This window comes from Chiloscyllium punctatum, chromosome 18 (assembly GCF_047496795.1).
Source record: "Chiloscyllium punctatum isolate Juve2018m chromosome 18, sChiPun1.3, whole genome shotgun sequence".
Classification (NCBI taxonomy): domain Eukaryota; kingdom Metazoa; phylum Chordata; class Chondrichthyes; order Orectolobiformes; family Hemiscylliidae; genus Chiloscyllium; species Chiloscyllium punctatum.
In genome coordinates, this window is record NC_092756.1 from 26,227,598 (window position 1) to 26,251,418 (window position 23,821).

Here is a 23,821-nt window from a genome sequence, read left to right on the forward strand (position 1 = left end):
CCTGACTTAACTAACCCCAGATCCGATCAGTCTCGTCCAGTTAGAGAGTTGGCCACGTCCTCTTGATTATACAAGTTTCTTATTAAAGAATGGAAAGCCTTCTGACTGAGGCATTACCTGTGAGATATAAACAAAAGGATCCCAATGTAACTTTCAAGGTTCAGACATATTGGAATCTTGGTTCATTTAGACCTTCTTTTAAAAAATTAAAGACAACGTAACCTTGTAAAAGGACCGGTTTTGTGACAACATGCCACATATGGCTTTGAACTGAATCATTAAATGTAAGTCTTACTGCTTTGAAGCCAACAAAGTGCATTCAAGCGTTTGTGAGTTTACATAAAACAAGGCTGAATCTCATTGTGTATGGAAGGTTCAACATTGTTTTATTAGAGCAACGAGAAGAATGTCCAGACAGATCCACACTTCCTGTGAATGGTCAGGGCAAATAATCCCATTGAGAATCAATTGGCTGGCGTCTAGTCTTGTTGAGGAGAGATCAGCACTTTAACTACATCTAGATTGCGTATTTTGTGGGTGGCTGTGTTGGGGGCGGGCGGAGTTCAGGTGGTTACAGCATTGCAAACAGACAACACAGCAGAAACATCTAGCCTGCGATAAGGAAACATCCGTCATTCTCCCTCATAACTAACTTCACGAGAGCAATTGGTGATGGGAGGTGTGATCAATAGTCAGTGATGTCAACATTCAATCAAGTCCAGTTGTTATTTGTACCATACTGAAAGGTGTTAACTGGATCTGTTTGTTCAGTGACTGTGATTGATGTCAGTCTCCATGGATCCTAATGATGTCGCTGGATGGGTTCCCTTTTCAATTAGTAAGGGACTTCTTGCAATGATTTATCCCATTGTAACAGCAGATGCATCACCTGCAACACTAACAGGAATCAGCAGTTGCAGAGACGGGGAGAGGAGAGGTCAGAATCTGAAAGTAGACTGGAATGTTCTAACAATGGATCAGAATCTGAGAACAGTAGACTGGAATGTTCCAACAATGGTTCAGAATCTGAGAACAGTAGACTGGAATGCTGCACCAATGTCTCAGAATCTGAGAGCCCTAGGATGGAATGCTGCAACAATGGACAGGAGTTTATCCTCGGGTCTTTTCTTTGTTTCCTGGAACATATTACCATTTCGGATATGTGGTGTACTTCTAATTATTCAGGCTGGTTACTATCCTATGCTTGCTATTGTTGGTGTTCCTGGTAAGTCTCCCCATCTCTATCTACTTATTAATCACATAAGCCATGGTGAACTTCAGTGTTATTTCTGTTAACTATATTTGGCAAAGTTGGAAGTTACTGCCTTGACTTTCAAATGCAAATCCATTCATTCCCACAAATTTCAAAACCGCCCACAACCCCGCCATCACACACATCTGAGGACAAGACTGTTCAGAATCCGGAAGTACCTATTTGCCCTGAATTGATTTATGCCTTCACACTCGCTCCATCACCAAACAGACCCACTAGCAGCTCCATGGTATCCCCATTCCCCAACTTGACATTTGTGCAGTTGGTAAATACACCATTTTACATGCCTTGGAAAATTTCAGACCTTATGGTTCCAGCTCTCTTCTAATCACTCTTTCCATTACAATGTTTCCATCATGACCTTGTTCGTGTCTATGAAGTAAATTCATGTCAGGGACACTGTGTCAGAATAGTAATGTCGCTGGCCACGTTATTCAGTGGTCCAGGTTACTACACTAAAGACAGTGTTTCAAATCCTATCTCAGATCATGAGAGAACTAAACTCAAATAACAGGAACTGGAAATAAAAGCGAATGTCACTAATATTAACCCCACTAGCATTTTGTCAGTACGTTAATCTATTTCACTGACGTCCTTTGGAAAAGGAATCTAACATTTGGATCTGGTCTGGATAAAGACGACATCAGGTCCACAGCAATGTGCTTTTCTCTATACTGCCTTAAGGAATGACATCACAGTAAAGGGCATTTAGTGAGGTCAACAGACGGTGCCCTTAACAGCGATGCAGACATACTATCTAATGACAACTCTTAACATTGTGAAAAAAAGAATGATGTGAGAGATCAGGAGAATGAGGAAGTGCCAGAGAAACTGAGCAGATTTGGCAGCCTCGGATCGAGAGAAAAATTGAATTGACATTTCGAGTCCAATGGCCATCCATCAGAACTGCACACAACTGGGAAATAGTGTGGTTGATGTTGGTGTCAGGGATGTCTGTTTTGAAGGGGAGAAGGAGGGAGTTGAACAGATAGCGAAAGAGAGAGATAGAGAGAAAGAAGAAAATAGAGGGATTGTTTATGACCAGCTGGAGTGGAAATAAAAATCAAAATTAATCTTATTTATTTTTCTCCTGTTGCCATATTAACGAAAGTCGTGTCCATGTATGGTATACATCAAAGTCACGGTTTGAAGTGAGTTATGACCCTTTGTCTCCCTTTCCTAAGAGTAATCATCTTTTTAAAAATTCATTAATGGGATTCTGGGACAGTATGTAATTCCCTTTCCACATTGTCCTTGAGAAGCTGTTGGTGAGCTGCCTTCCTGACCACTGCAGTCTGTGGACTGTCAGCATTCAATGCTTAGTTCCATCTGGTTTAATTTCTTTGAGACTTTATAGTGAGTGATATAACTGAGTGGTTGGGCTTGGACATTTCAAACGGCAGCCGAGAGGTAACAACATTGCTATGGGTCTAGAGTCACATGTGAGCCCGATCAGGTGAAGATGATAGATCTCATTCCTTGAAGGGCATCAGTGTGCCAGGTAGGTTTTTCTGACAATCGTTTCATTGTTTCTTAATTCGTGATATTTTATTGAACTCAAATTCCAATATTTGCTGTGGTGGGAATTGAATCTGTGCTCTGGGTCATTACCTGGGTCGCCGCAATAGTTATCTGGAGATAATACAACTAGATCATCGCCTGCTCAGCACCTCCAAACATCTAGCAATGGCAGTAGTGATGTTGCTGTTGGCGTGGCTGTGCTGGAAGTATCGCGTTTCCCAAGGCAAAGAAACGATTTGGCAAAACATACCATCCTTCTCATTTTGTATCTATGAGAAGGTGAGATGATGGGAAGTGCTCTTGGTGAAAAGGAGCTGAATGCCCTTGGTCATGAGCCACTGACAGAACTCATACAGAGCAGCAAGTAATCAGTACAGTATATTGTATAATGCCCTTCATTGAAAAATGATTCAAATATAGGCGTGAAGACACCTCCCTGCAGTTGTAGAGATTTTCTCTCCATTTTCAGGAATGATCCCCTTGCCACAATGAGATAGTGTAAAGGAGTTTGACCAGATTAATCCCTGCAGTGATGGTACCATAAGGAGAGTGTGAAGGAAATGAGTGTTTAATCTGTAATGCTGCAAAAGATTAAAAGTGATTGCAATAAAACCTGTGCGTTTTGAACTAGGACTCGTTATTCCCATAACAAAAAATGATAGCGTGAAATATAACGTCGTTTCCTGCAGTATATGTTTTCATATGTGTACAGATATGTTGATAGGAAAGGTTTAGCAAGATATGGGCGAAGTGCAGGGAAATAGAGTTAACATGAATGGACATTTTGGTTGGCATAGTCCAATTTGGGCTAAAGGGCCTGTCTCCCTGCTGTTAAGTTCTATGACTCTCTGATAGTTTATACTCTCTATGGAGACGCCATGTTGGTCGTGAGAGAGCTGCAGATTCTGAATGAACTGTCACTATCTCAACGTACAGTTGGAGTGAGATCCTGTACTAAGCATCATATTGTTCACAAACATGTCAGCAGCTACACTCCGATAGAGTTGGCCACTCCAAAAAGTTTCTGATCTCCATGCAGAAGGCAAGCCTATCTTCTCGGAGATGGCAGATGCCTCCTTGCGATGTGGGACAAGCTATCCAGTGTGCTCCTCTCCATCAGCAAACCACATTAATGTAACACATGTGTAGCATTAGCAATGGAGCCAGGAGGAACAACTTGAGCCAGTCTGTCTGTGTAGTCTCTACTTCATTGGTTTGTCGTGTTGCAGCATCAACGCCTTCCTCCTATTTCAGTGTAACAGTTTGGAAGGGCTGATTGGTCTCTTCCTTTCGTGTGTCAGCGCCTCGAGGGGTTGCATGTCCTCCTCCTCATCCCAGGGAAGAGGTTCATTATTGGGTGACTCATGGTAACATCTAACCAGCGTGTTGTGCTGACTAGACTCCTTATCGTCCTGTGTAATAACAGACAAACAGGAGGCTGGAGAACGCAACAAGCCAGGCAGCATCAGGAGGTGGAGAAGTCAACGTTTCCGGTATAATCGTTCTTCAGGATTGGGGGTGGGGGTAGGGGGAGTTGCCGATAAAGAGAGAAGGAAATGGTCGTGGGCGGGGAGAGCAGGAGAAGGGGAATTGAACTGGGTAGTTACTGAGAGCTCACATCGGTCCCGTTGGGCCCGGCTGTGATGGTTGGGAAAATGTGCCCTTAGTTTATGTTTGGTCTCCCCAAGGTAGGGAAGACCACATCGGAAGCACCTGATGGACTAGGTTGGAAATGAGGCAGTTGAATCTCTGTTTCACCTGGAAGGACTGTTTGGGGCGCTGAATGGAGGTGAGAGAGATTGTGTGCCAGCAAATGATGCATTATTTTCCGTTTGCAGGGGCAGTTGTCAATGGGGATTGGAGGGTTTGGTGGGGAGTGTGGCACGAACCAAAGATTAGAGAAGGGAATGGTCCTTGTGGAAAATGTGCCAGGTGTTGGAATCCAACCTAGTTTACTGTATCTGGTGCTCCCAATGATGTCTTCTCTACATCGGTGATCCCAAATGTTAACTATGGGATGTTTTGCTAAGCATCTCAGCTGGGCCCATAAGGGCTGAGCTGACTTCCCAGTCACTGCCTATTTCAATTCCCCCTCCGATGCCCTTTCCACCGTGGCCATCCTTGACTTCCTCCATTACCACTATGAAACATGACCCAAATTGGGGGAACGATATTTCACCTTCTGCCTGGCCAGCCGACAACCTGGAGGACTCAACATTGAGTTCTCCAATTTCACTTAACCTCCCCTCCAATCTCCCAGAACATTTCCAGCCCCTCCTCCTCCCTTCCATTCCTCTAATCAGCCCTTCTTCCATCTCTGAAGTGGATTCATTCCTCCCATTGACCAACCCGGTCATAACCTCTACATTTGTTCACCTATCCCCACCTCACCATCCTGTCTCCTCCTCCCCCACCCCGCATCTTTAAATGTAGACCCCCTTAAACTCCCCCCCCGCCGCACCCCCAGTCCTGAAGAAGGCTTTTACTCATTTCATTAACGTCTCACCTCCTGAAGCTGCCTCTTATCGTGTTGTTTGGGTGTCCTGACTGTCTACTTTGAGTTCCAACATTTCCAGATTTTAAAAAAAATCTCTTCTTGTGTAAGAAACAACAGTGAATGGGCTGTGTCTCTTCTTATTGTATAGTTCCGATGGGCTGAATGGCTTTCTCACATTCCAATGAAACTAGTTTGAGATGCTGAACGAGCTCCTCTTTCCATACTGTGGAAAAGTTCAAGGTCCAGCAGTGCTGACACACAAATGTTACCTGCACATTAACAGCTGAAGATATTTGTGCTGAGGAAGCTACCTGAGTATCACCCACAGAGATATCCAGGGAGTGAGAGGATTGATGGCCACCAACTACATTGTGTTCTGAATGACCCAACCAATGGGGAGTTTCCAACTGATTCCTATTAAGTTCAATCTTGTTCCGACCCTTTGAAACCTTGCTCATTCAAGTCTTGATATAATGTCAGGGCCAGTCACTCTGACACTGTGTTCATATCTTTTGTTCATGTCAATTGGCCAAGGTATATGTGTGGGGAATCTTTCCTTCTCTCAGAGGATAGTGATTGTTGGGGCGTCTCTATCCCAGCTAGTTGCATCTCTGAAATTGATTTTGAGAGAGTCGAGGGCTACAAAGATTATGGCATGAAAGAGAAATTACTGCCAAGAGCAGATCAGCCCTGTCCTTACTGAAGGGAAGGGCAGATTTCAGGAGCTATATCACCACGTTATATTCCAGCATTCCCCAGAGTCCAGTCAGTTTGTGGTCTCTTCCATTTCCTGTGTTAGGAGACCTGAAGTAGCTGAATAGACTGATCCTGTCACTCCATAACAGGATACCTGTGCTGCATGATATAGGATCGATGGGCTGATTGGCCTCCTCCTGTATCTGTATATCAGGCTCCCTGGGTTGAATACCCTTACCTTGTCCTGGTGCAACTGAAATACATATTGACTAAATCTACCACCCTAGCAGAAAGTGAGCACCACAGATGCTGGAGATCAGAGTCCACAAGTGTGGTACTGGAAATGCATGGCAGGTCAGGCGACATCCGAGGAACAGGATAATCGATGTTTTGGATATTCCTGATGAAAGGCTTATGCCTGAAATATCCATTCTCTTGTTCATGCCTGACCTGCTGTGCTTTTTTCCAGATCCACACTTTTTGACGTCTCCTGCCCCGACCTAACAACCTTCTGGTCACATCAACAAATAATTTAAGAACTTTTTCAAGCACATTGCCATTCTCAATATTCCTAATCAAACCCTGAATTTCCAAATTAATGTACATTTTATCTTTCAGAATTTTCTCAAGTAACGTATCTACCACAGATGTTAAACTTACTGCTCCATAGTTTCAAGGCTCTTTTTTCAGTCCTTCTTAAGTAAGGGCACAATATTTGATATCCTCCAGCCTTCCAGGATCTCAACTCTGGTTAATGATGATTTAAACCATCAGCTAGGTCCCTCGCAAATTCTTCTCGAGCTCCTTACAGTGTTCTTGGATATATCTGATAAGGAACGTGAGATTTAACCAACCTGAAGCATTCCAGTACGTCCAGTACATCCTGTACTGTGATATGGACTGTCCCTAAGAAATCTCCATGAACTTCGCCAAGTTCCTAAGTACTCGTTTCTTTCTCCATGTTAAACACAGAGGAGAAATATCCGTTGATGATCTCGCCCATCTCTTATGGTTCCACACATACATGCCACTTTGGTCTTTGACGGGCTCTATTTTCTCACTAGTTATTGTTTTTCCTTTAATATACTGAAGGTACCATTTTGGGATCATCATAATCTTCTCAGCCCCCTTTCATGTCCCCTTTTCGCCCTACTGATTTCCTTCTTCAGTAAATTCCTGTATCCCTTATAAACCTCCAGGGATTCACTTGATCCAGCTGCCTTTAACGGAGCTGCTTTTGTTTCCGGTCAAAGCCTAAATATCTCTTGTCATCCACGGTCCCCCATTCCTGCCAACTTTCCTTTCACCTCCACAGTAACAAATAAACCTTGAATTCCAGTATCTCACGTTCAAAGGACTCCCATCTGCCAGAGGTCCCTTCGCCAACACTGAACTATTCCAGCAAACTCCTGCAAACTCCTACCTAATTCCATCTAAATTCATCTTGCCCCAATTTAGAACTTGAAGCTTTGGACCAGTTTTGTCTCTCACCATAAATATGTGAATATTAATGGAACTATGGCCATTGGTTCCAGTGTGCTCCCACACTGTCACCTCCGTCACCTGTTCTGTCTTATTTCCTAAGAGTAGGTCGAATTTTGCCCCTTCCTGAGAAGGCCCAACTACATATTGCTTGAGGGAATTTTCCTGGTGCAATTAACGGATTCCACCCCACCAAATCCCTTAACGCTCTGGCAGCCCCAGTCAATGTTATAAAAATTAAATCCCCAATTATGTCAAGCCTTTTGCTTCTGAATGTCCCACCTCTCTGTCAGTATATTAGTTACTCTAATTCCTGGTGACTATTTCGGGTCCTATAGTACAGCTCCTATAACATCACCATACACCTTCCTATTTATTAGCTACATCCACAAATGCTCGCTGTTTGATCCTTCAGTTATTTGATCTCTGATTACTGCTGTGATACTCCCCTTAATCAGAAATGCATTCCCCTCCCCTCTTTCCACCATCCCTGTCCTGCCTAAATCAGCTATACACTGGCACATTAAGCTGCCAGCCCTGTCCCTCCCTTAGCTATGTTTCTGTAATGCCTGTAATATCCTAGTCCCACATAGCGATCCATGCTTTGAGTTCTTCGGCCTTACCTGTCACTCATCTTGCATTGAAATAAAAGCAATTTAATAAAAACAGGCATTCTTGCTCCCTCTTGTGTTCCAGCCTTACCTGTCTTTTCACTTTACTGTTTCTGATGACTGTATCTCCTTCCAGAGTCGCACTTGCCTCCCTGCTCTTGAGGATCTCACCTCCTGCCAATCTCGTTTAAACCCTCCCTTGGAGCACGAGCAAACCTACCTGCCAGGATATTGGACCCCCTCCAGTGCATGTACCACCTGGCCCTCTTGAACAGGTCAACTCTGTCACAGAAAAGACCCCTATGATCTACAAATCTGAGAGCCTCCCCGCCCCACCCGCACGAATTCTTTAGTTATGCATGCATCTGCCATATCCTTCTCTTCTTACTTCCATGAGCTCATGAAACAGGAGGAAGTAATCAGGAGATTACCACTTCGAGGTCTTGGTTTTTAACTTTTCTCCTAGCTCTCTGTAATCACTCTGGAGGACAGCAATCCTATAATCCGGTCTCATTTGTGATGCCAACGTGCTCCCCCTTGACAATGTTCTGCAGTTGCTCAGAGACTTCCTGGACCCTGACACCTAGGACGTAACACAACTTGCTGGATTCCAGTTTGAGGCCACAGAATCTCCAATCTGTCCCTCCAACAATCGACTCTCCTGTCTCTAAGACCCTGTTTAAATTTACCCTTCCCCCAAGTGTACCCCAGAGCCAGTGGTAGTACCACCAATTTGGCTACCGCTGCTTTCCCTTGAACGGTCGTTCCCTCCAACAGTATCTGAAGTGGTATACTTGTTTTCGTGGGGAATGGCCACAGGGGGCAGCTGCACTCTCTGCCTACTCCCTTTGCCATTCCAAACCTACTCTCTGCCTGGAACACGATATGGAGCAAGGACTGTCTGTTGGATTAAATTGTGTTTATTTAAATGCAACAGGTCTGACAGGTAAGACTGATGAACTCAGGGCATGGATGTTTATGTGGGACTGTGCCATTATAGTCATTATAGAAACATGGTCAGGGTGGGTCTTGGGCGTGACCACCATCCAGCCCCAGCTCCCAAACATGGTCTCCCAGGAGCTGCAGCTGGCTGGGTGCACTTTCTACACATGTAGTCAACAGGGACAGTGGAAATCTCTCTGAGCTCCCACATGCCACAGGAGGAACGTACAACTGGTTTAATTGCCATCTTGACTGCTGTAATACTAAATTAAAAGGACTTTATTTGAACTTGCCTGTACTTTTTTCTGAGCTGCTCTCTGAAGCCTCTCAAACCAATGACTTACTACTTACTCTGCTACCAACTGCATTTTATCTACTCCTCCACATTTACTTTTGTTTAGGGAAGAAGGGAGACACTACAGTAATGCGATGTTTGTGCCTTCGACATTCCTTGACACCAAGCCCATGACGACCTGCTCTCCAGAGCACGTCATCACCTGTTCTTAGAGGGTGTCTTGCTGAGTCTTTCTCCTGCTGGTTGTGACTGCGCTGAGGCAAATATTCACCCCAACAGCCAATCCGCGTTGTCGCAGTCCCCTGGTCCTTTCTGTCTATTAATACGCATTTATGAAATCCTTGAATCCGTCGATTGCATTCCGAACTGTGTCTCACTCCAAAGGGAGAGAAGTTATGTTCCAGTGAACACAGGGCTGTTGGAAAAAGAATTGCATTAGACATTGGAGCAACATTCTTGCTATCTGCCCACTACGTCTGTGGTTCTGTTCAATTCCGTTATATTTATTCTGATAATCCCCATTCTACTTGACTGCATTTTCCCTATAACCAAAACTTGTTTAATAATCAGTCTGCCTCAGCCTTCAAGATGTTTAATGATCTAACCTCTACAGCCCTCAGAATTGTCTACAATTGCTTCCCACTCACTGTTGGGAGACTTGGTGGTCTTTAATCCTTATTTCTAGCACTCTATATGAGAGTTGTGCCAATGGTAGATGTTATCGTGTCCCATCACACCTTCTCTGTGGCCAGAGACAAGAGAAAAATAAAAAATGTCAGAGCCTGTGCTCTTTTCCCTCATCTTCCACATCAGCCTAAGTTACGGCTCACCCGGATCTGGGGATTTGCCCACTCTTTACCCTGCATAAACATCCAATTCTTCCTTGGCTTCAGTGTCAAATCATTCAAGGTGCACACTGTCACTCTCCCTGATTCCAGGAAACTGCTTCTCCCAACTGAAGACCGATATGAAGCCCGTGGTTAACACATCCTGTGGTTCCGTGCACAGGTTGCCCCTTTGCCTCTAATACACCCCCTTCTTTCTGCTGTTACCCTCTTCCTCTTAATAAACTGATATAATGTCTTTGGATTATTGTTACTCTTACCCATTAATGTTTTATCACGATTCCCCTTTTGCTCTTTTACTGAAGTTTTAAGATTAGCCTGACACTTTCTATATTCATTTAGTGCATCCATTGACATGCTCACTTAGTACCTGCTTTAAGCTGCTCTTTCTTTTTAATTCTGTTCTGATTTGTTTGTAGACAACCGAGGTTCTCTGGGCTTGTTTTCCAAATTTTCATCTTTCGTGTAACACTTTGGGCGGACACACTCATTAATTCCATTTTGATCAAGTCATCCCCAACCCCCTGCAACACGGTGTTCTGCTGCAGTGTCACCCAGAAGCCGTTGTACTTTCGCCAGATTCCGTCATATTTTTTCATAAATCGGTCTCCCGAATCTAAAAAACTTTTATTTACCAGATAGTGCATTTTTAAAATCTTTTCCTTACCAAACATAAAATGCATGATGTCATGGTCACTTGCCGTATACTGGTCTCCCAATCTGCCTGCAATATCCTGTCTGGCTTCATTCCCCAGTGAGGCATATCACTGCTGCACCCATTGTTGTATCTGCTCCATGATGATACAAAGAGTTTCTGGAATAAATTTCAAGGCCTCTGTCCCCTTTTAAAATATTATCACTGCCATAATTAATGCTTGGAAATGAAATGCCTGTGTATAATAAATCTATTATTGTTTTTACACACCTCAGTAAATTGGTTTTATATCTGCTCCTGTACTTTCTTTTATCTGGGAGTCTATAGTATGTCCCCAGCAGTGCCTTGGCCATGGTGTTGATCCTGAGATCTCATCACCAAGCCTCATTAGAAGAGCTTTCCAAGATATCGCCCATTCTTACTGTAGTCGCTGACTCCATAACTAATCATGCAACACCACCTCCTCTTTTATCCCTCTCCTGTCCTGCCTATATTTCTTGTACCACAGCATATTGAGTAGTCAGCCCTGACCTCCCTCAAACGCATCTCTGTAATGGCAACAATGTCACATTTCCACATGTCACCTTGTTCCATTATCACATCTGTCTGTCCGATAATATTCCCAGCATTAAGGTCAAGAACATCCACGCTGGAATATAACACATGGAATACTCTGTACCTCGGAGTTCATCAATCATTCACTGTTCCTTATCAAGCTGCCCAATTCATGAACAAAAACTGTAACTCTGGGACTGAATTAGTATTTTTTCAAATGCAATTTCGTTTTTAATAAATGTATTAACCTAATGCAATTTTCCAGATCTGAGCAGTCTGCTCCACATACAATGTGTTTCTGCTGATTAATTCCCTGTTCAGTGTGCAGAGGGGACGGTCCTCAGTAATAGGGAAAATGAAGACGGCACATGCTGGAGATGAGTCGAAACCTGTGGCACTGAAAATGAACAGCCAGTCAGGCAACATCTGAGGAGCAGAAGAGTCAAAGATTTGGGCATCACCTCTTCATCAGGAACCTTCCCATATTTTTCATTCCATCGTTCACAAGATATTGGGAACCATACATGTTAATTGAAGCAGCACGGTTGGACAGTGAGTAGACAATTTCAGGTGAAGTGCAGACTAATTGAAGTACAAACATAAGAATAGATAAATCCCCTGGGCCAATGGGGAAACACCCTAGGTTGCTACAGGAAGAGAGGGAAGAACTTTCTGCGCCTTTGGCGATTGTCTTTGCGTCTTCACTCTCCACTGGAGTAGTGCCAGATGATTGATGGTGGCAAATGTTCCTCCCTTGTTCTGGAAAGGGAATTGGGATAATTCTGAGAATTACAGTCTTGTCAGTCTTACATCAGTATTGGGCAAAGTAGTGGAGAGGATTCTGAGAGACACACTTTAGGATTACTTAGAAAATCATAGCTCGATTAGAAATAGTCAGCATGACTTTGTGAGGGGCAAGTCATGCCTCCCAAACATTATGGAACACTCTGAGGATGGAATCAAAGACAATGAAGAAGGTAGAGCAGTGGATGCGGTGTGCATGAATTTTAACAAGGCATTTGATCACGTTTCCCATGGCAGATTCATTCAGAAAGTAAGGAGGTTTGTGTTATGGAGAAACCTGTGTGTCTGGGTACAGAATGTACTGGCCCATAGAGACTCAAAGTGGTAGTAAATGGGAAGTATTCAGTCTGCAGCTCGGTGAAATGTGGAGTTCTGTAGGATTCCGTTCTGGGATCTCTGCTGTTTGTGGTTTTTAGAAATGATTTGGATGAGGAAGTGGAAGGGTGGACTGTTATAAATGTGAATTGGTAGAATTGTGGATAGTGTGGAGGGCTGTTGGAGTTTGCACTGGGACATTGACAGCATGAAGAACTGGGCTGATAAGTGGCAGGTGGATTTCAACCTGGAAAAGTGCGAAGCGATTCATTCTGGAAAACCAAATTTGAATGCCGAAAATAGGATAAAAGATAGGTAGTGCTCGTGAGGTCCCCAAAAATTCACCTTCCTGTGTAGGCGCCTTCCCCTGCCACCACAGGAATGCAAGACCTGTGCCCACACCTCCCCCCCACCCCCCCCCCCCACCCCCCCAGGCCCGAAAGATCCTTCCACATCCATCAAGGTTTCACCTGCAGTTCCACACATGTCAGCTACTGTATCTGTTGTTCCTAATCCGGTCTTCTATACGTTGGGGAGGTAGGACCTCTACTCGCAGAGTACTTCAGAGAACATCTCTGGGACACCCACACTAAGCAACCCCACTGCCCCGTGGCAGAACTCTTCAATTCCACCTTCCACTCAGCTGAGGACATGCAGATCCAGGGCTTCATCCATCGCCACTCCCTAAACACCACATCTTCGACCTTGGGACAATCCAACCCCATGGCATCAATGTGGATTTCACCAGCTTCCACATTTCCCCTCCTCCAACCTTATCACAGTTCCAAACTTCCAGCTTAGCACCGCCCTCATAAAATAAAATCTTTTCATTCAAAGTGGGATTGGAGTTTTTTTAGATTCCCTACAGAGTGGAAGCAGGCCCTTTGGCCAAACAAGTCAGTACCAAATCTCCAAAGACTAACCCATGTCTCTCTGACTAATGCACCAATAACTATGGCTAATTTAACATGGCCAATTTACCTGGCCTGGACATCTTTGGACTGTGGGAGAAAACCGGAACACCCGGAGGAAACCCATGCAGATATGTGGGAGAATGCGCAAACTCCACACAGAGAGTCGCCTGAGGCTGGAATCAAAACTGGTCCCTGACACTGTGAGGCAGCAGTGCTCAGCACTGAGCCACCATGCCCACCTGTCCATCTTCCTTCTCACATATCCGCTCCGATGTATCATCCATTACCCACACCTTCATCCAATTATCGCACTCTCAGTTACTTTTTCCCAGCCCCAATCCCTCCCATTTATCACTCCACCCTCATGAATCGCATTCTTAGTGCTGATGAAGGGCTTTTGCACGAAACGTCGATTTTCCTGCTCCTTGGATGCTGCCTGAGCTGCTGTGCATTTCCAGCTCCAGCCTCACGACTCTAATGTCCAGCATCTGATGTCTTCGGTTTCGCCTTGTTAACGGTTCCACTCAGTACCTGTCAAGGTTGCAAATGTATGGAGTCTGGGAGGTAAGCCAGATGTCATCACCGTAAGTAATTTGTGTGGTGTGTTTCTGACACTCCATGTCCACACATCTGCTCTCTGGGCCAGGGTCTGACTGAAAATGAATTTGTAAAGCCTGGTTGCTAGCGAGTCAATGTTGTCTAATTTGGACAGCAGTTGTACTTACATAGAGACCAGTGATAGACTGGTGGCTAGTTTCCTCCTGGCCCAAGGTGGATTCCAAATGATTTGTTGTGAAATAATGCTTGAATGACTGCCTGAATCACGTGGTCGTGCTCTGGATACATTTAGGTGCAGGCCAGGATCTCACTTAGTGCCAAAGGCAGCTTTGAGGTTCAGTAACACTCTGCCTGAATTCAAATCCTTTTAAATCTATTTTCAATGAAGCTTATGATTGCAAAGTGATGAGTTTATGATCCGAAAAATAATCAGATATTTGCTATCTTTCATGAATTGCTCAAAAATAAGATGTGAAGTATGATTATTCAGCTAAACAATAATTGAATCAATTCTGAAAACAATGAGGTTGATGGTTCATTTATGGAACCAAAATACAAACTCCTGTCAACATTTAATGACTCAAATATAAAGAATGCACATTTTTAAAATTTCGAACAAAGAATATGCTATTTGATTATAGGCGTGATTGCAACTATATACTCATTGCCGGTATTCAAGTAAATACATTGTCACACCAACATTTGGAAAGTGCTTGGCGTCTGACCAATTACATACTTAGTTTGAGAAAATAATCGAACAATCATATAGAAAAAGCGTTCTTATATATTTAAATAACAATCAGTTTAATTTCTCACTTAAATGTACGAGCTTCAGTTATTTACCAACAATTGAGAAATGACAATAATTCTACATGCACTGTGAATATTAACTTAAATAAATGATTTGTGACATTACGTTGAAGCGAACAATAATTCGAAATCTTGCATTTCTTAAAAAGAATGAATGGCATTTAATGCGAAATTTGTTTAGTGATAAAAAATGATGAACATATTTCCGTAGGAGAGAAAAGTCAAACATTTACAAAGTGTTTAATGCAAAAGAAAAGAAATATTTGTTTTAGTAATTGGGATACAAGATTTAAATTATTTATATGCTGAGTAATAATTAGACTTCATCATCAAGCTGATATTGCAATACTTGCATTTTAAATGGTTATGCTGCAGCAAATATGATCAGATATTTGCCAACATTTACAACAGGAAATAATCAGATACTGATGTTGACTTGCGTCTGTACATGATAGAGCACAGAACTTTAATGGACAGAAGGAGGTTAACGGGCCACTGTGTATGCATCAGCTCCGGAAATGTCTCCCAAACTCCTCCCATTTGCCACGCGGTCTCTGCAGCCCTTTACATTCGTAACTTACAAATATATATCCAGTTCCTTTTTGAATCTTCATTCACAACTCTCCCAGACAGGGCATTCTAAATTCTTACAAATCTCTCAATAAAGACGTTTTTCCTTATCTCACTTCTAGCTCTTGTCCTGACAATCTTGAAACTACGACTGTAATGCCAACGAACAGAAACAGAGTATTCGTAATTTAAGCTGTCATTTTTTCCATAATTTTGAGCACTGCAATAATTCCACAGCTTTGTTCGTTCTGCTTAATGAAGAGTAACCCTAATTGTTCGCATCCTACCTTCAACCAGTTCGTTCATTCCAGTTGTCATTCCGATTATTTATAAGGTTACTGGTGTACTTCTACAAAGTAATGTGGTGTGTGCTTGTCTGTGTGCGTGCGTGTGTGTGCTAATGTGTGCCTTTGTGTGCATAAGTCTGTGTGTGTGTGCATGTGTGCATGCTTATGGTGTGTGTGTGTGTGTGAGAGAGAGAGAGAGAGAGAGAGAGAGAACAATCCGCTGGAATGTCTGAATTACTCCCAGTGCCACGTGGAAAAGAGGTAATGATTAGGAAGGTGGTATAGTTTAACATGTGGTTATAGAACTGGTACAGGGATGAGAGTTTCAATTTTTGGATCATTAGGTTCTCTTCCAGGGCAAGTGATAGTTTTCAAAAATGAACAGGTTGCATCTTAACGGGAGGAGCACCAACATCCTTGTGTGGAAGTTTGCTAGTGGAAATTGGGTGGATTTAAACTAATAAACCAGGAGGCTGGGAACCAAAAGAGCAGGTCAGAAACTGAGCAGAAAGTAGGGGTGAATAAGACAGCAGGCATGGCCAGTCTCACGACCATGATGAAGGATGCATCATGTCAATTCAAAATGTGAGTTGAAGATTGGAATAAATCATAGAGATGAGGCGCATAATTATCAGGATTAAACAAATATGGTCGGACAGTGTGGGGGATGTGAGGGAGTGAAGTGTGTGAGATCAGGAAGCTAGTGTACAAAAAGTATGAGAAGGGAAAGACAAATCAATAAAACGTATTTAAAAACTTTGTACCTAAAAGCAAAACATATTTGGTAAAATATTGATGAGCTGACAATAGGTACAGAGACAAAAGTGTATGACCTGGTGCGGATTGCTGAAACATTGTTACAGGGAGATCAGGACTGGGCAGTGACATGTCCAAGGGCACTCACTATTCCGGAAGGTTAGACAAGGAGGAGCAAGAGGTGGAATGGATGTATTGGTTAAGGATGATATCAAGGCTGCATTAGGAAATGATATTGGCACGAGGGAACGACACGTAAATCAGTCCAGGCACAAATAAAAAGCAAGAGAAGAAACCTCTTGGGAAGAGTAATGTTCTGCCACTGTTCACCAAAAGCATTTCTGAGTTCGGAAATACTGACGGCTGTTGACAAGGGCACAACAGTGGGATGAACATGGATATTGACTCAATTAATCAACTTGGAAAAGGAAGCCTCGAAGAACAATTCGCAGACTGTATGAAGGATTGTTTTTGATAGCAACACAGCATGGGTTCAACCAGAGAACTGTTTACTTCAGATTTGATATTATGTGACATGGAAGGATTGATAAATGACCTTGCAGTTAAGGATCCTCTTGGACGCAGAGACAGCAACACACTGTAGTTTCAAACTCAGATTGAATGTATAAGGAGAAGGTCACATATGATGGTTTTAGTGTTGAGCAATGATAATTATATTGGTCTAAGGAAGGAGTTGGTTTGACTGGACTAGCCAGGGAAAAAAAAACTATCAAGTGCAGGACAGATATAAAAAAGGTAAGGACACATGGAGATACTAAATAACCTCTAAATTAAAGTATATTGGTGAGTTGAAGAGGAATTGCATAATGGAGAAAATTCGTCCATGATTTGACATGGAAATCAATAATAGCTTGAAGGAAAAGTCTCGGGCAAATCATCTTACACAAGTTAGTCACACTCTGGAGGACTGGACTAGACAGTGGCTTGGTGGTGTTATCGCTGAACTGTTCAGCGAGACACCCAGCTAATGTTCTGATGCCCTGGATTTGAATTCTGCCATGGTAGATGGTGGAGCTTGAATTCTAATGTGGAATTAAGAAACTGATGATGATCGTGAATCGATTGTAAGGGTAAACTCATCTGGTTCACTAATGTCCTTTAAAGAAGGACACTTCCATCCTTCTCATAGATACATCACTCTCTGGCTGAAGACATTTCTACTTATCTCCAATATAAAAGGTATTCCCTTAACTCTGAGACTATGCCTTTGGGTCCTTTCCCTGCTAACAATGGAAACATCTTTCTGACATCTATTCTGGACAGTTATTTAGTATTTAGAATGATTCAATTAGATTCCCTCTTCCTTCTCAACTTTAGCGAGTTTAATCCCAGATACCTCATTTGTTAGGCTTTTCAGTCATTCCGGTGAACTGCCTCTGAATGCGCTTAAGGGGCAGTACATCCTTCCTGAGATATGGGCCCCAAAAATCACACAGCAATCCAAATGTGGTCTGATTAGAGTCTGATAGTCTCTCAGAAGTACATCCATGCTTTTATATTCAAGTCCTCTAAAAATAAATGTCATCATTGTATTTGCCTTTGTGACCAGCCTTGCCACCTGAAATAATGAAATTATGATGGACAGTAACAAATTTCCATGAAGTTACAAAAGTTAAAAATTGATTAAAGCCTGCAGAGTAATGGATCCCAGCCTTGAGTAAACTCTGTGCTAATCCACATGCTGTAGAATCCACACAGGCTGCAGCTACCCACAGACGGTTTGTAAACAAACCTGACAGCTACAGACCCTGCAGTACAAACCTGGAATTGAATTTGAATGTGATAACGGAATGCCTCCCTTGGGCCATCAATGTGCCAATCCTTGGTTAGATCTGATTGATCAGAGTTATCCAACATGGTCATTCATAGGCAGATCCTCCATATCCTCCTAAAATGAGGTGAAGACTCTGAAGAACAAGAATCACCGCAAAACCCCATTTAGCGCAGTAAATCAAGAATATTCACCAATGCAGAAGATACCTCCAGGTCCATCTTAAGAAGGAGAATTCAGCACGTAGAGCCGGTAATGTTCTGTTGGGGTGGTAAACGGTCATATGAAGTTAAGTTAAAGCGTTAAGTAGTTTGTAGTGTGTTTCGTTACGTTATAGTACAATTTATTGTTCTAATATTAATTGTGTTCAATAAACAGATGTTGATGTTTATGAGTCGACTCACAGTTCTTTTGGTGAATATAACATTTTAAAACACACTGTGTCGTGATATAAAAGTTTCCTAACAATTCTCTTTGCACTTCACACTGAAGAATTTTCACGCATTTGGAAAATATTCCATGCCTGCTTTCTTCTTACCAAAGTGCATGACCTCAGACTTACCTCCATTGTATCCATCTGCCACTTCATTGCCCACTCTCCTAACATGTTTTATCCCTTCTGCAGCTTCTCCACTTCCGCAATGCTTCCTGTCTCTCCACCTATCTTTATATCTTCTGAAAAGTTAACCAGAATGCACTTAGAACATTCACCTAGATCATTAATTTACAAAGTAAAAAGTCGTTGTCACAATACTGAGCCTTGTGAAATATCACATGTCACTGGCTACCATACTGACATGATCATTTTTATCCTCAATCGCTGTTTTCTGCCTTTTTAGCCTTTGTTGTTTCTCAATTCCACCCACACAGATTCTACACCATCTGTCCATATTTCAGTGATGGGAACTGAGTGAATGGACTGCAAAACACTTTTGCATTGGCGCTAATTTATAGCTAGGACATGGACTAAAAATATGACATTGTCGATTCCACTGAACTATGGCGACAACCTATGTCTTTGACGAAATATTCTGTTTGCATTATGGAAGAATATAAACATGTGAACCTGCTTGAGAGGACACAGACAATTTCAAATGTTTGTATTCTTCTATAACACAGACAGAATATTTGGTTAAAGCAATAGGCTGTCGCCATATTCCAATGGAATTGACAATGTAATATTTTTTACTTTATTTGTTTTCATTTATATATAAAGAAGACACGAGTTAATAAGGAGACATAATTTGGTCCAATGCACAACTAATATTGGTGTATGGAGAATAGAATGGAAAATGTGTCTGTGTTCAAATATGTTGGACGTTTAATGGAAACGTATGAATTGCTTAAATGGAGGGATTGTATTTTGGCACAGAGGAATCAGGCATCTGGATCACACACAAAAGATCGTGTACATCAAGGTTTTAGAGAGGCCAGACAAATATTGAAACTTTTTTGAAACAGAATTCATTCAGAAGTAGGAAGAATTTTCTACAGTTTTACAGGGGACTGGTGAGACCACATCGAAAGAGCTATGGCCATAATGACATGCAAAGCAGTCCAGAGAAGATTCACTCAACTGATTCCTGTGAAGAATTGTATTTCAGGAGGAAATATTGACCAGACTGGGCCTGGATCTCCTGGAGTTTAGCTGGACAATATATGATCTCGTTTAACCTCAAAATATTCCGACTGGTCTTTTTAAGTTGAATTCTGAAATTATACTTCAGTTTGTATGAGAGATTACAATAAGTGGATGGAAAGTAAAACTGAAGAATATCTCATTTAATAAGACGTGTGTTGTTTCAGCCCTCTCAAAGTATTGTGTATTTGCGAAACTCTCTTCCTAGAGAGTCATGAAGGCGAGGACATTAAATATTCCTGAGGCAGAGGCAGGCAGACTCTTGACTAAGAATAACTCAGTAACGTTGTAAGGGCAAAGAAGGAACACTTACGCCTGATGATAGCTTCTACGTTTTGTTGTCTTCAGCTTCCAAAACATTAGGAGATCATTCTCATAAACATGAAGACTTTTCCTTTCAGATTGATGGGCACAACTTTCCAAATGTGTTTTTTTAAACAAGTGAAAAACTCCTTTGAAACTGCTTTAGAAATTAGATAATGTCGAATAGATGTCTTAATAGCGCAGCTTCCTTTCAGTTGTTGTTGTGAGGTGTGTTTCATGAGCAAAGCCACCGATCCGTTGCCTATGTTTAATTTCCACTCATAATATTTTAGTGAATCCCAGTGGTCCTCGTGGTGCAGGGACACTAACATTTTTGTTTCAGCGAGAGTTACTGGATTCTGAACAAGTGACAGTGAAGGGACAATGGTTTCTATTCAAGTCAGGATGCAACGTGACCTTGGAGATTAAATTCTACACAAATTGATGCTGACAAGTTATTGAAATGGTGAGACTATTTTCCGTTTTCAAGAATTAAAGTGATAGAGTCTTATGGCACACAAACAGGCCATTCAGCGCAACATATCTACACCAACCAGAATGCACCAAACGACAGGAATGAAAGTTACCTCAAGCCACATGGCCGACTCTGCTCTGCCATTTTGGGCTCATTCAGCTGCTGATTAAATGCTGCATTAACTTGTGGTTATTCGTGACCTGGGCCGTCAGTTGGCCTTTTATTTCAACTTATTCACGAAATTGTGTCTGCAAATATATCACACTACTTCAAAGGCCACAACAAGCTCATCCGATCAGTAAACACGGTTACATTGTTCAGTTATTATTAGTAAATTGGATTTTTCAAAAATTCATTCGGGATTTTAATGAAGCTAGTCCAACATTAATTGCCGTTGAGAAGTTCCAGTCCAGTTGGTGTTGATACACCCATAGTGGCTGTTGGGAGGGAGTGTCAGCTGTGCATCTCGTGCCAGTTTAGCTTAGAGTAAGTATTTCTGGTGGTAGAGGCAGTGTTAAACAAGCTGCTGTACTGTGATGAACAGCTGGCAGAGGATAGTGCTTCACAATATATCATGGAATTGTATTATAAAGAAGATGCTCAACAAATCGGGCACCATCAAGTGTTGATACAAGTGCTTTGCCAAGTTTGTACGGTTTACTTCCTCAACCAGCCTCACAGGCAATGCATTCCAGAAGCATATCACCCTCTGGGTTCACAGATTTCACAAATCATCACTCAATCTCTTGTGTTTCACTTTAAACGTGTATCCCCTTGTATTTAACCGTTTTACTAAGGGCAATAGCTGCTGTCGGTTCCCTCTGTCTATATCTCTCATACGTTATACACCTCTGTCAGGTTCACCCCATAACCTTTTCTGCTCCAAAGTAAAGCAAAAGCAAATCTAACCTATCTCCATGGTTTGGGTACTGTCTTGCTTTGTTACATCTTTCATAGTGCAGCATCTCACATATTGCAGTGTTAAGTTTTTCGGTTATTGATGTGGCCATTTGAACAATCATTTTGTACCCTCCTGTAACCTAACACTTTCGTTCTCACTGTGAGCCATATGACAGATGTCGAAGGTCGTTTCTTTACTCAGCGAGCAGCAGGGGTGTGGAAAGCACTGCATGCAACAGTAGTAGACTCGCCAACTTTAAAACCATTTAAGTGATCATTGGATAGGCACATGAATGAAAAATGGATTAGTGTAGATTAGATGGGCTTCAGATTGGTTTCATAGATCGGCGCAACATTGAGTGCAGAATGGTCTGTACTGCGCTGTAATATTCTATGTTCTCTATGTGCACAACCCTGTCAAACTGTATATCCAGTGATTGAAATACTTATGTAGCATACTATTCTTTCCATTTGAAATAGCCCTGTTCACATTCATCGAATGCATGTAGTGTGGAAACAGGTCCTTGGAAGAGTCTCCTGGCCGGACACATTTGTCTACCGCTCCCCACCCGCCCCCCGATATTGAGCCCTCACTATTGTGCCTAACCTACACATCGGTGAACACAATGAGAAGATTAGCTTCGCCAATTCACCTAATCTGCACGTCTTTGAACTGTGGGATGAAATACATTAAGAACTGGTTAGAATATGCAAACTCCACAGAGATTCGCCTGAGGTTGGAATCGAACCAGGCCCTAAAACTATGAAAGTGTAGTGCTAATCCCTGACCCACAGAGTCACATCAGCTCTCAGCATTCTATCACATTTTGGTTGCTTTGCTTTGCATTTCATTCTGTCTGTCAGAAAGCGTGCTGGTGTCTGGGGGAATATCGTTGTCTTCCCCTCAAATCTCCACAACCAATGCCCCCATTCCTTTCTGTCTCCTTATTAATGTTATTATCATTCTGTCCCTGGCTCATTAATCCAGAGGTTTTAATGAATCAGGTCTTTGTATATTCCGATTGTTTCTTTGGACTGAAGTCAAAACATGTAAATCTCACTGTTTTAAAGCGAATAAAATAGCAATAAGATGCTTGTCGATTAAAATAAAACCTGAAACGCATTGTGTGTTGACATTACAGTGTTGCCTTCAGATAGCAGTCAGAGTCATGTCCAAACCTATCCAAACTTTCTCTGTACGTCAACAGCAACTATGCCCAGGGACAATCTTTTAGTTTGCAGTTGTTCTAGTGGAGGGGAGAACAATAGAATAACAGCAACTTGATTGTCTGATGTTTGGGGCTGCAAGCCATTTCACCATTGTACATGAACAGCACAGCAAAATAAGTTAACCTTCAAAAAGAAAACATCTATCACTCCCACCCCGCCCTCACCTCGCCACTGACCTTGTAAGAGCAATTAATGTCTGCAGATGTTGCCAATAGCTAAAGATGTCGACATCCAATCCAGTCCAGTTAATGTGAGCTGGAAGTGCAGTAGTGAAAGGGTTAATTGGAACTGTTTGTTTAGTAACTGTGATTGATGTCAGCCTCCATGGATTCAACTGTGTCAATAGAGGCTTTCCCTCTCCTATGAGTAAGGGACTTCTTTCGGTGCCTTATAACTTGGTAGCAGCAGATACGCCACATCCGACACTAACGGAGTCAGCAGCTACAGAGACATGGAAAGGAGAGATCAGAATCTGAGAACAACAGACTGGAAAGTTCCAGTAATGGATCATACCCTGAGAATATTAAACTGGAATGTTATAACAATGGATCGGAATCTAAGAACGTTAGACTGGAATGTTCCAATAATCGACCAGAATCTGAGAACATCAGACTGGAATGTTACAACAATGCACAGGAGTTTATCCGATGGTCTATTCTGATTTTCCTGGTCTCAGTCAACATTAGCAGACCAAATATACGGTGTACTGTTGATTATTCAGGCAGGTTATTATCCCATCCTCGCTATTGTTGGTGTTCCTGGTAAGTTTTTCCACCTCTATCTATTTATTAATTACATAAACCATGTTCAACTTCTTTGTGTTTTTTTGTTATCTATATCTGGGAAAAACAGAAAAAAAGTGTATTTAGTTTCGTTATAAATTCCACTCATTATCCACAAAACTGTGAGCACCCTTTTTGCGTTGAACTGATTAATATCTGGGTATTGTCTCCATCACCAAACCTGCTCACTACCAGCTTCATAGTACCCTGAGTCTCCACCATTGTGTCAGTGGTGTTGCTGAATAAACCATTATCTGTGCCTTAGTAAAGTTGAGATTTTAGAGATGCAGTTCTCTTCTATCCACTGCTCCAGT